Source organism: Triticum dicoccoides, chromosome 7B (genome assembly GCF_002162155.2).
Source record: "Triticum dicoccoides isolate Atlit2015 ecotype Zavitan chromosome 7B, WEW_v2.0, whole genome shotgun sequence".
Taxonomy (NCBI): domain Eukaryota; kingdom Viridiplantae; phylum Streptophyta; class Magnoliopsida; order Poales; family Poaceae; genus Triticum; species Triticum dicoccoides.
In genome coordinates, this window is record NC_041393.1 from 6785872 (window position 1) to 6794979 (window position 9108).

The following is a 9108-nucleotide window of genomic DNA, read 5'->3' on the forward strand; positions in this document are numbered from 1 at the left end:
GAGACCGTTCCTGGGGCCGGCTGGAGGCTTCGTTGAGGGGGCCTCAGGACCTGATAACAGGCACAGAGGAGGTTATCGCGGATACCGTGGTCGTGGTGGAGGCCGCGGAAGGTTCCGCCGGCCGCCTCCTCCTAGACATGTTGACTCTGACGGGGCGGCGATGGAGACTGATCAGACACCACAGGAGCTACCTCCCCAGGCGATGGAGGTGGTGAATGCACTTGCGGTTGCTGAGGTTCCTGGGATTGCGAAGGAGGCTGAGGTGGTTCAAGTGGCTGATTCTGAGAGGGCATCCAAGTACGCTCGGAAGAAAGAGAGAATGCTTTGTTACCGGTGCGGAGAGAAGGGGCACTTCATCGCGGAGTGTGTGGCCCAGCTGTGCGAATCCTGTGGTAAGCCTGCGCATGCTTCAGGGGATTGTCCTTTGCCGAGGGACCATATTCCAGCTCTTACTGTATATGGTGTGTACTGTGCGGAGCTGATGTTCTTCGAGTCAGCGGCTGCGAGGGAGATCCCAGCTGATACACAGAGCCTTACTTCTGGTTTGGTCAAGGTGACACAGGGAGATGTCTCCCAGGCTCAGATTGTGCAGAGACTTCAGGAGTTGGCTCCGGGTGATTTTCAGTGGGACCTCGTACCCGTTGAGGATAGAGTATTCAGAGTGGAGTTTCCTTCGATTGAGGACTTGCAGCGTTTGTTGAGCTTTGGGATGTGTAAGGTGCCAGGCACCAAAGGTATTTTGGAGTTCCACGAGTGGAAGAAAGTTGAGCCTAAGGGGAAGCCTCTTACTCAGGTGTGGCTGCGTTTCTCGGGGGCACCGTCTGAGGCTCTTTCTGATGTGCGTGTGGTGGCTAGTTTGGGGATTATGGTTGGTAAGACGGAGAAAGTGGATATGGCGTTCACTAGAGCTCAGGGGGTGGCTCGACTGCGAGTTAGCATTCTGGATATTGAGTATGTCCCAGACGTCATCAACTGGACCTATAGAGGCGAGGTGTTTCCAGTTGATATTGAGTTTGAGGATGCAGAGTTGTTTGCTGAGGTTGCTGCTGGCACTGACGTGGATATGCACGATGGGGGTGATGATACAGGTGCTCCCAGGGAGCAGGCGGATGAGGCAGCACAGGAGCCCAATGGATCGGGGCCTGCTGCTCAGGAGCCGGAGAACGGAGCCGGGATGGAGCAGTCCCCGGCTTCGTCTTTGCCTCATAACTCACTGCGGTTTGGATCTTTTCTGCCGTCGTCGGCGCCTCCTCGTCTGTGGAGTGATCGGGTTGACTCTGACGATGCGTTCGAGCATTCGCTACCGGTCTTGGACTTTGGGCGGTCACCCCGGCAGTCGGCCAGCTTCAGTGCCCGTGTTGTTCAAGAGGTGGAGCCTCAGGAGTCGCCAGGGCGATCTAGGTCTTCGGTTTCCTTGCGGAGGGGAGGGGCGTCTGGGCAGGTGGCCACGACTCCCTCTCACTCTTCTGTTTCACAGCAGGCGGCGCAGGTACCTGTGTCCAGCCGGGGCGACATATCTTTGGGGCAGGAGGCCCTGGAGGTCCGTCTCGCGGGAGCCTCGTTGGTGGTGGGGTCGCCGGAGGTGCTAGGCAGGCGTCAGGGGCAGGTGGCCCCTGACCCTCTAGTACCGACGGCGGTCCTGCAGGTGGAGCGCACGGCTGCCACGGCGTCGGCTGGGGGGGTCGGACTAGGGCAGGAGGCCCTGGTGCCAACTCCGTCAGGCATCTCCACATCTCCTACGCGGTCCCCCTCTCCCAGACCTACTCCGGGAGCCGCTACTCGGGAGGAGGTGATCGCGTTCGGAGGGATCCGAGACCCTGCTTCCGAGGGGAGGCGGATGAGCTCTCGTCTCCAGGACCTTCCGGAGGTTGATGATTTGCAGCAGAGGTGCGCTATGCGGGCGGCCAAGCTGCGTGATGTGGAGAGCACAACAGGTATGTCAGTTAATGTTTCAAATTCTATTCTGCATTTCTCTAAGGATGAGATTATTAATAATGCAAACCAAGTGGGGGTGTCTTTTGGGAATAATAATTTGGAAATTGAAAACTCGGTTAATGATCTTTTAGATTTGGAAGCGGAACGGGCCTTGGAGTCTATTAGAAACCTAGCGGCTGTAAAACCTTTGAATGATGCGGAGATTGAGGCCTTGGGTGTTAGGGTGCTTGATAAATTCTGCGCGGATCTTGTTCCTCCGTCTGCGGAGCCTGATGAGGATGAACTCCAGGTAGATGATGCAGCCCATGTTCAACCAGAGCACGGTTATGAGGACCGGGCTACAGGTGATAACATTCCTAAACGTAAGTGGAAGCGGAAGGTGTACCCTGCATCCGCGGTACGCAGGAGTGCTAGAATTCGTAAGGCCAAAAAATTCCATGATGACCTATGAAAGGAATATTCTGGAATAGCAGAGGTCTTAAGGACTTGGCTAAACGTAGGTTTCTAGCGGAGGCATCTTTAGAGCACCGTTTAGATTTCATTGCTCTCTCTGAAACTGGTAGGGATAATTTTGCACCTCAGTTTCTTAACACGTTGTCGGGAGGGGTGGAATTCGATTGGCATTGTCTTCCTTCAAGAGGGAGGTCTGGGGGCATCTTGCTGGGTGTGAGATGTGATTCCCTTGAAGTCCGGAGTGTTGTTATGGGTGACTTTGCAGTGAAATTCAGAGTCAGGTCCAAAATAGATGGGTTTAACTGGGTGTTGGTGGCGGTCTACGGGGCTGCACAACCTGAGCTTAAACCTGAATTTTTGGCTGACCTGGTTCGAATTTGTGGGTCCGAACAACTCCCTATCCTGGTTGGGGGGGACTTCAACATTATTAGGAGGCGGGATGAAAAGAATAACGATAATTTTGATGGGCGATGGTCCTTTATGTTTAATACCATCATTGAGAGTTTGGATTTGAGAGAAATCGAACTCTCTGGTAGACAATTTACCTGGGCTAACTCTTTACCAAACCCGACATATGAGAAGTTGGATCGGGTTCTTGCAAGTGCCGAATGGGAGCAGAAGTTCCCTCTGGTCACGGTGCAGGCTCTAACGCGAGGAATTTCGGACCACACACCGCTATTTGTTGACTCAGGGGAGCCAAGGCATGTGGGAAACAAGAATACTTTCTCCTTTGAAACGTCATGGTTTGAAAGAGAAGGTTTCTTGGATATTGTTGCCAGAGAGTGGGCTAGAGAGTCTAGGGGTAGATCGCCTGTCGAGAGATGGCAGAATAAGATTAGGCATTTGAGGTGCTTTCTTAGAGGTTGGGCTAAACATCTAAGTGGAGTTTATAAGGTTGAGAAAGACAGACTCCTGGAGATTATTCAATACCTAGATGTTAAAGCTGAATCAGCGGTTCTTCAATATGCGGATATGTGCTGTAAGATTGATGCGGAAAAGAGGTTGAAGGAACTTCTCCGCGAAGAAGAGCTGAAGTGGGCTCTCAGAGCAAAGGTTCGCAAAGTAATCCAAGGGGATGCGAACACTCAATTCTTTCATCTGATTGCGAATGGCAAACACAGAAAGAAAAAAATATTTCAGCTCGAGCAAGATGAAGGCACAATTGTTGGTCACGATAATCTTAAGCTATACATCACCGAATACTACAAGCAGTTATTTGGACCGCCGGAGGATAGCGCTGTGTCCCTCGATGAGTCCAGGACTGAGGATGTGCCTCAATTAACTGCTGCTGATAATGACATGCTAGTTGCGCCGTTTACGGAAAAGGAGGTTTTCGATGCCATCTCTCAGATGGAGAACAATAAGGCTCCCGGGCCGGATGGGTTCCCGGCGGAGTTTTACAAAAGATGTTGGCATATCATCAAAGGGGATCTGCTACCCATGTTCCACGACCTTTTTGCTGGACGGCTTCAACTTTTTCATTTGAACTTTGGAACGATAACGTTGCTTCCAAAGAAGACCGACGCTCTCAGGATTGAGCAGTTCCGTCCTATCTGCCTCTTGAATGTCAGTTTCAAAATTTTTACCAAGGTTGGGACTAATAGGCTCACATAGATTGCGCATTCTGTGGTGCAGCAATCCCAAACAGCTTTCATGCCAGACAGAAACATCCTTGAAGGGGTGGTGGTGTTGCATGAAACGCTCCAGGAAATTCACTCTAAGAAACTTGATGGAGTCATCTTTAAAGTAGATTTTGAGAAAGCGTATGACAAAGTTAAATGGCCTTTTCTGCAACAAGCTTTGCGTATGAAAGGTTTCCACGAGGGCTGGAGGAGCCAGATTGAAACTTTTACGCAAAAGGGTAGTGTTGGCATAAAAGTGAATGACGATGTCGGTCATTACTTCCAGACACATAAGGGCCTGCGGCAGGGAGATCCGATGTCCCCTATTCTGTTCAACATAGTAGCCGATATGTTGGCGGTGTTGTTAGGTAGAGCCAAGGAAGTTGGCCAAATAGGGGGCTTGGTGCCACACTTAGTGGATGGGGGTATATCCATCCTGCAATACGCTGATGACACTATCATCTTCATGGAGCATGACTTGGTAAAAGCTAGAAATCTGAAGCTGCTGCTTTGTTTGTTTGAGCAGCTAAGTGGGCTCAAAATTAACTTCCACAAAAGTGAGTTGTTCTGCTTTGGGAGAGCCAAAGAGGAACAAGAGGATTACAAGCAGTTGTTCGGATGTGGTTTGGGTGAGCTGCCTTTTACCTACTTAGGAATTCCTATTCATCACCGCAAGCTCACGAATAATGAATGGAAGTGTATTGAGGATCGTTTCGAGAAGAAGCTAAGTTGTTGGAAGGGCAAGCTCATGTCGTATGGAGGCCGTTTAATTCTTATTAATTCGGTGCTCACGAGCATGCCCATGTTCCTTTTGTCCTTCTTTGAAGTCCCAGTTGGAGTTAGGAAACGACTGGACTTCTATGGATCGAGGTTCTTTTGGCAGGGGGAGGAGCCTAAGAGAAAATATCGGTTAGCGAAGTGGGATATCATTTGTAGACCGAAAGACCAAGGGGGTATGGGGATTGAGAATCTCGAAGTCAAGAACCGGTGCCTTCTTAGTAAGTGGTTGTGGAAGTTATCCTCAGGAACTGACGCCATGTGGGCTCAAATCCTGCGTAACAAGTATCTCCAAACCAAAACTTTGGCTCAGGTGTCGGTTAGACCAACTGATTCACCCTTTTGGAAAGGGCTTATGAAAGTGAAGCTTTCATTTTTTCAGAGGTCAAAGCATTTAGTTGGTAATGGTGCAAGCACGAGATTCTGGGAGGATACTTGTCTTGGAGAGGCTCCCCTAGCAATCCAGTATCCGTCTCTGTATCGTATAGTTCGAAGGCGCGATGCTTTGGTTGCATCGGTCTTCGCCTCGATACCCCTGGATATCCAGTTTAGAAGATCGTTAGTGGGCAATCGTTGGGAAGAGTGGCTGCATCTAGTTAGGAGACTGATGCAGGTACAACTATCTCAACAACCTGATAAATTACGCTGGAATCTCACTAGGTCGGGGGGATTCACGGTTAAATCAATGTATGTTGATGTTATTAATTCCAGCTCGATTCCTACTTCAAAGCATGTGTGGGACGTCAGAGTTCCTTTAAAGATCAAGGTGTTTATGTGGTTTCTACATAAACAGGTGATCTTAACAAAGGATAATCTTATTAAGCGTAATTGGACAGGACCTACTAGGTGTAGTTTCTGTGATCAGGGTGAAACCATTAAACATCTTTTCTTTGACTGCCCACTAGCTAGAATTCTTTGGACGACTATTCAAGTCACTTTCAATATTACCCCACCAAGGTCGGTTAACATGTTGTTTGGGACATGGCTAACTAGGGTAGAGCCCGGGTTAGCAAAACATATTCGCTTGGGGGTTTGCGCTTTTTTGTGGGCGCTTTGGAATTGCAGAAATGACTTCGTCTTTAACAGATCAACAAATATCCATGTTTTGCAGGTTATCTTCCGAGCAACGGCTCTTATCCGTTCCTGGTCGCTACTCACTCCGACGGAGGCCAGGGAGCTTTTGGTTACTGCTGCTATCCGATGGGAGATGGTAGCTCGGGATATATTCAGCCGGTTTGGATGGCGGTCGTGTAACAGGATAGGCAATTAGTTTACCTGTCTATTTTGGAGCCAAACGGCTGTGATGTATAAGTGCTTTGGCTAGCTTGTGTATCTAGCCTTCGGGCTCTGTGTGAGCCTTTTCTTACTTTTCTTGTTGACAACCTTGAGACTTGGAGACTTTGTGGATTATTTTATGCTTAATAAGATGGCCGTATGCATCATGCTGATGCAGAGGCCGGGGAAGCCCCCCTTTTCGAAAAAAAAAACAGTTAACCATATATAACTCACCCGCTCTCCCTCCCTTAGTTGTTCATTAGGCACAAACGTTCCAGATAATCAAATCAAACTAATGAAATATGTGTTACAGATCGAGAACTGCTTGGCTGTTTTCGCTTCCTCATATATTCTTTTCGCAGATGATTGCCTTGGCTTGTTGCAAGCAAATGCGATTAAGGTTGTGGCAATGGTGGATGATTACCACTATTTGTCTAGTATTGTTGAGAGGTTCATACTAATATTGTTGAGATTCTGCTTGAAATAACTGCTGCATAACTAGTAACTAGAGACTAAAACATAAGAAATCTACAACATTTCTGTATTGCATAAACCTTAGCACCTACATCAGCCAACCATATAACTCACCCGTTCTCCCTCTCGTTTTTTCATTAGGCACATACGTCCCAGATAATCAAATTGACCTAATGAAATGAGTTACATATAAAAAAATATCACTGGAAACTTCTAACACATACAAATTCAATGTGACATAATACATACTCCCTCCGTTCCCAAGTCTTTTTTGAAGATTCCAATATGGACTACATACAAAGCAAAATGAAAAATCTACACTAAAATACGTCTATATACATCCATATGTAGTCTATATTGAAATCTCGAGAAAGACTTATATTTAGAAACAGGGGGAGTATTTCAATCAAACTGGCGATCCAGAAATGCATGCCTTATAAACCCAGAGAATAGGGCCACAACTCCAAAATAGGGCCACAGCTTCAAACATCAACCACTAAATCACGGTCAGTCAGCGTTCAAACACAATAGTCCAATCACAGTCAATCAGAGTTCATTAACCAGGACAACATTACATAATCCATAATCGACCACAATGTAAAAATCTCATGACGGCCACAGAAATTAGGCAGCCATCGTTCACGGACTATTGCATCTTATGGGAAAATGCTGAAACATCTTTAAGCAGAAGGAAAAAAATTCCACATAAAACAACATACACAAGCACAAGAATCCATAGGGTATGCGGAAATTTGACCACCACAGCTCTTGTCATCTACCCTTAACACGCCATCTCCTTTTGATTCTCTGGGTGAGGCAATTATTTACAGCTAGCGACATTTTATGGCGGCAGGGGGACCGAAAACTTTCCATATGAATGAAGCCGATCAAAGGAACTCCAGCTACTGGTAATCAGGGTTGAACACGATGCCCTCTTGGTGGATTAGATCCTTCATTTGTTCTTCCGACAATGCATGCTGCTCGAAGTCACTTATGTCAAAGCTGAAGGGCATCGTGCAGACTGGCTCGTCACTTATGTCATGCAGGGATGCCAAGTAAGGATGCGCAAGTGCCCCTTCAACTGACCAAAAAAAATAAAGGAACAATCAGTAACTATCGATCAATAACTGACCAAAAAATAAAGGATGAATCTTGGAGACGGATATTTTGCTAGTCAAAACTATCGATCGTCAACAATAGAAACAGCACCCAACTGGCAACAATATTGCAAAAAACTTCCACGCGTGCACGTTAACTTGTCTTGTTCTTCCTCGTTCATCATCTTCATTGTCGACCTGGCCGACACTTGCAGTGGCCGCCGCAGGGGAACCCCAGAAGCATGAGGACACTAATATCGACCCAGAATGGGTGGTGGAGGTGGTAGCGCTGTCGCCGGCCAAGACGTGCCGACTGTGGCCGTCGTCCACCGTACTGATCCAGCACTAGAGATGGTCACGACCCGACGTGTCATTATGTGTAGAAATATTTTTAGGAAGTTAAGTTCTGGAGGAAGGACTAGGTGCAAGAATGTTTAACTTCTCGAAGTGTGAGGAGGTGGTTTGAAGAGAAAATTTTAAAGAAGTCACTAGAAAAGCTTTAGGAAGGTCTGGTCTCGACAGATTAAAAACCAGTTTTGCCTCTCCGTCTCCGTATGAACACCAAATGTGAAAGAGAATAAGAGTACTTGGTGGAAACCGAACGCAAAAGATCTACTCCTCCTGCCAAACAATTCTATCTTGAAGATTACATGCGTATGAATTACTACAATCTCTAACAAGGACTAGATATGCTTGAAAGTCTGGTCTCATGGAGCACCCTGGCGACTGCGGCGACCCGCAGGGCGACGCCTCCGTTCCCCCGTCGCCGCCGTCTCCTCCCCCGCCCTCGGCCGCCGCCGACCTTGCCTGCGCCTCCTCCCCGGCCGCCCCCTCCTCCCCCCCGGGTCCTCTAGACCCCCTGGTCGGCTCGTCTGGGCCAAAATCGCGGAGGACGACAACCTCGCCGCGGGACGACCGGTGGTTTGTCGCGACCGCGTCCCCCCGCCCGCTCCGGCTCGCCTGCCGCTGCCTTGCGCCGCCGGCGGCCTTACTCCCGGGGGTGGGAGTTCGGCTGCCCGTGCGCGGGCTCGGCCACTCTGCCGGCTGCCGAGGTCGCCTCGGGTGGCCTCAGAGCAAGGCGGCGCCTTGCGGGCTGGATGTGGCCCACGCCGCCGGCGCCCTGCTGGTTGGGGGTTGGCCGGGCGGGCTGAGCTAGGCACCGCTCGCTCGTCCTGGCGGTTCCCCGGTGCCCTCGCTCCGGTATGTCCGTCCGCTCCGCCGCCGTCGGGCGTCGATGTCTCCCGGCGATCTCCAGTTGTTCCCCCTTTCGGCCCTTCATCGCTTTCTTCGGCTCCTCCCAGCTGTGCTGCTCCCCCCTCCCCCGCCTCCGTGGTCTGGGATCTTATCCTCGCCGGCCGACGACCGCGTCCTCCCCGCCGACGGCACGCGTGGAAACCCTAGCGGGGCACGCGGCCTCCTCCCGTGGGCCGGCCCCTCTCATTTCGGGCCCGATGCGGCGCTTGGGCCTGCTCCCC

At 49.8% G+C, this 9108-nt stretch overlaps 1 long non-coding RNA gene across 1 annotated transcript; it reads left to right on the plus strand.

Annotated features, from left to right (window-relative positions):
- The first annotated feature begins 1840 nt into the window (after nt 1-1840).
- Nucleotides 1841-6153, plus strand: LOC119337888. Its single transcript, XR_005163659.1, has 2 exons — nt 1841-1934; nt 5899-6153. It is a non-coding gene; the product is annotated as an uncharacterized LOC119337888 (long non-coding RNA).
- The last annotated feature ends 2955 nt before the right edge of the window (nt 6154-9108 follow it).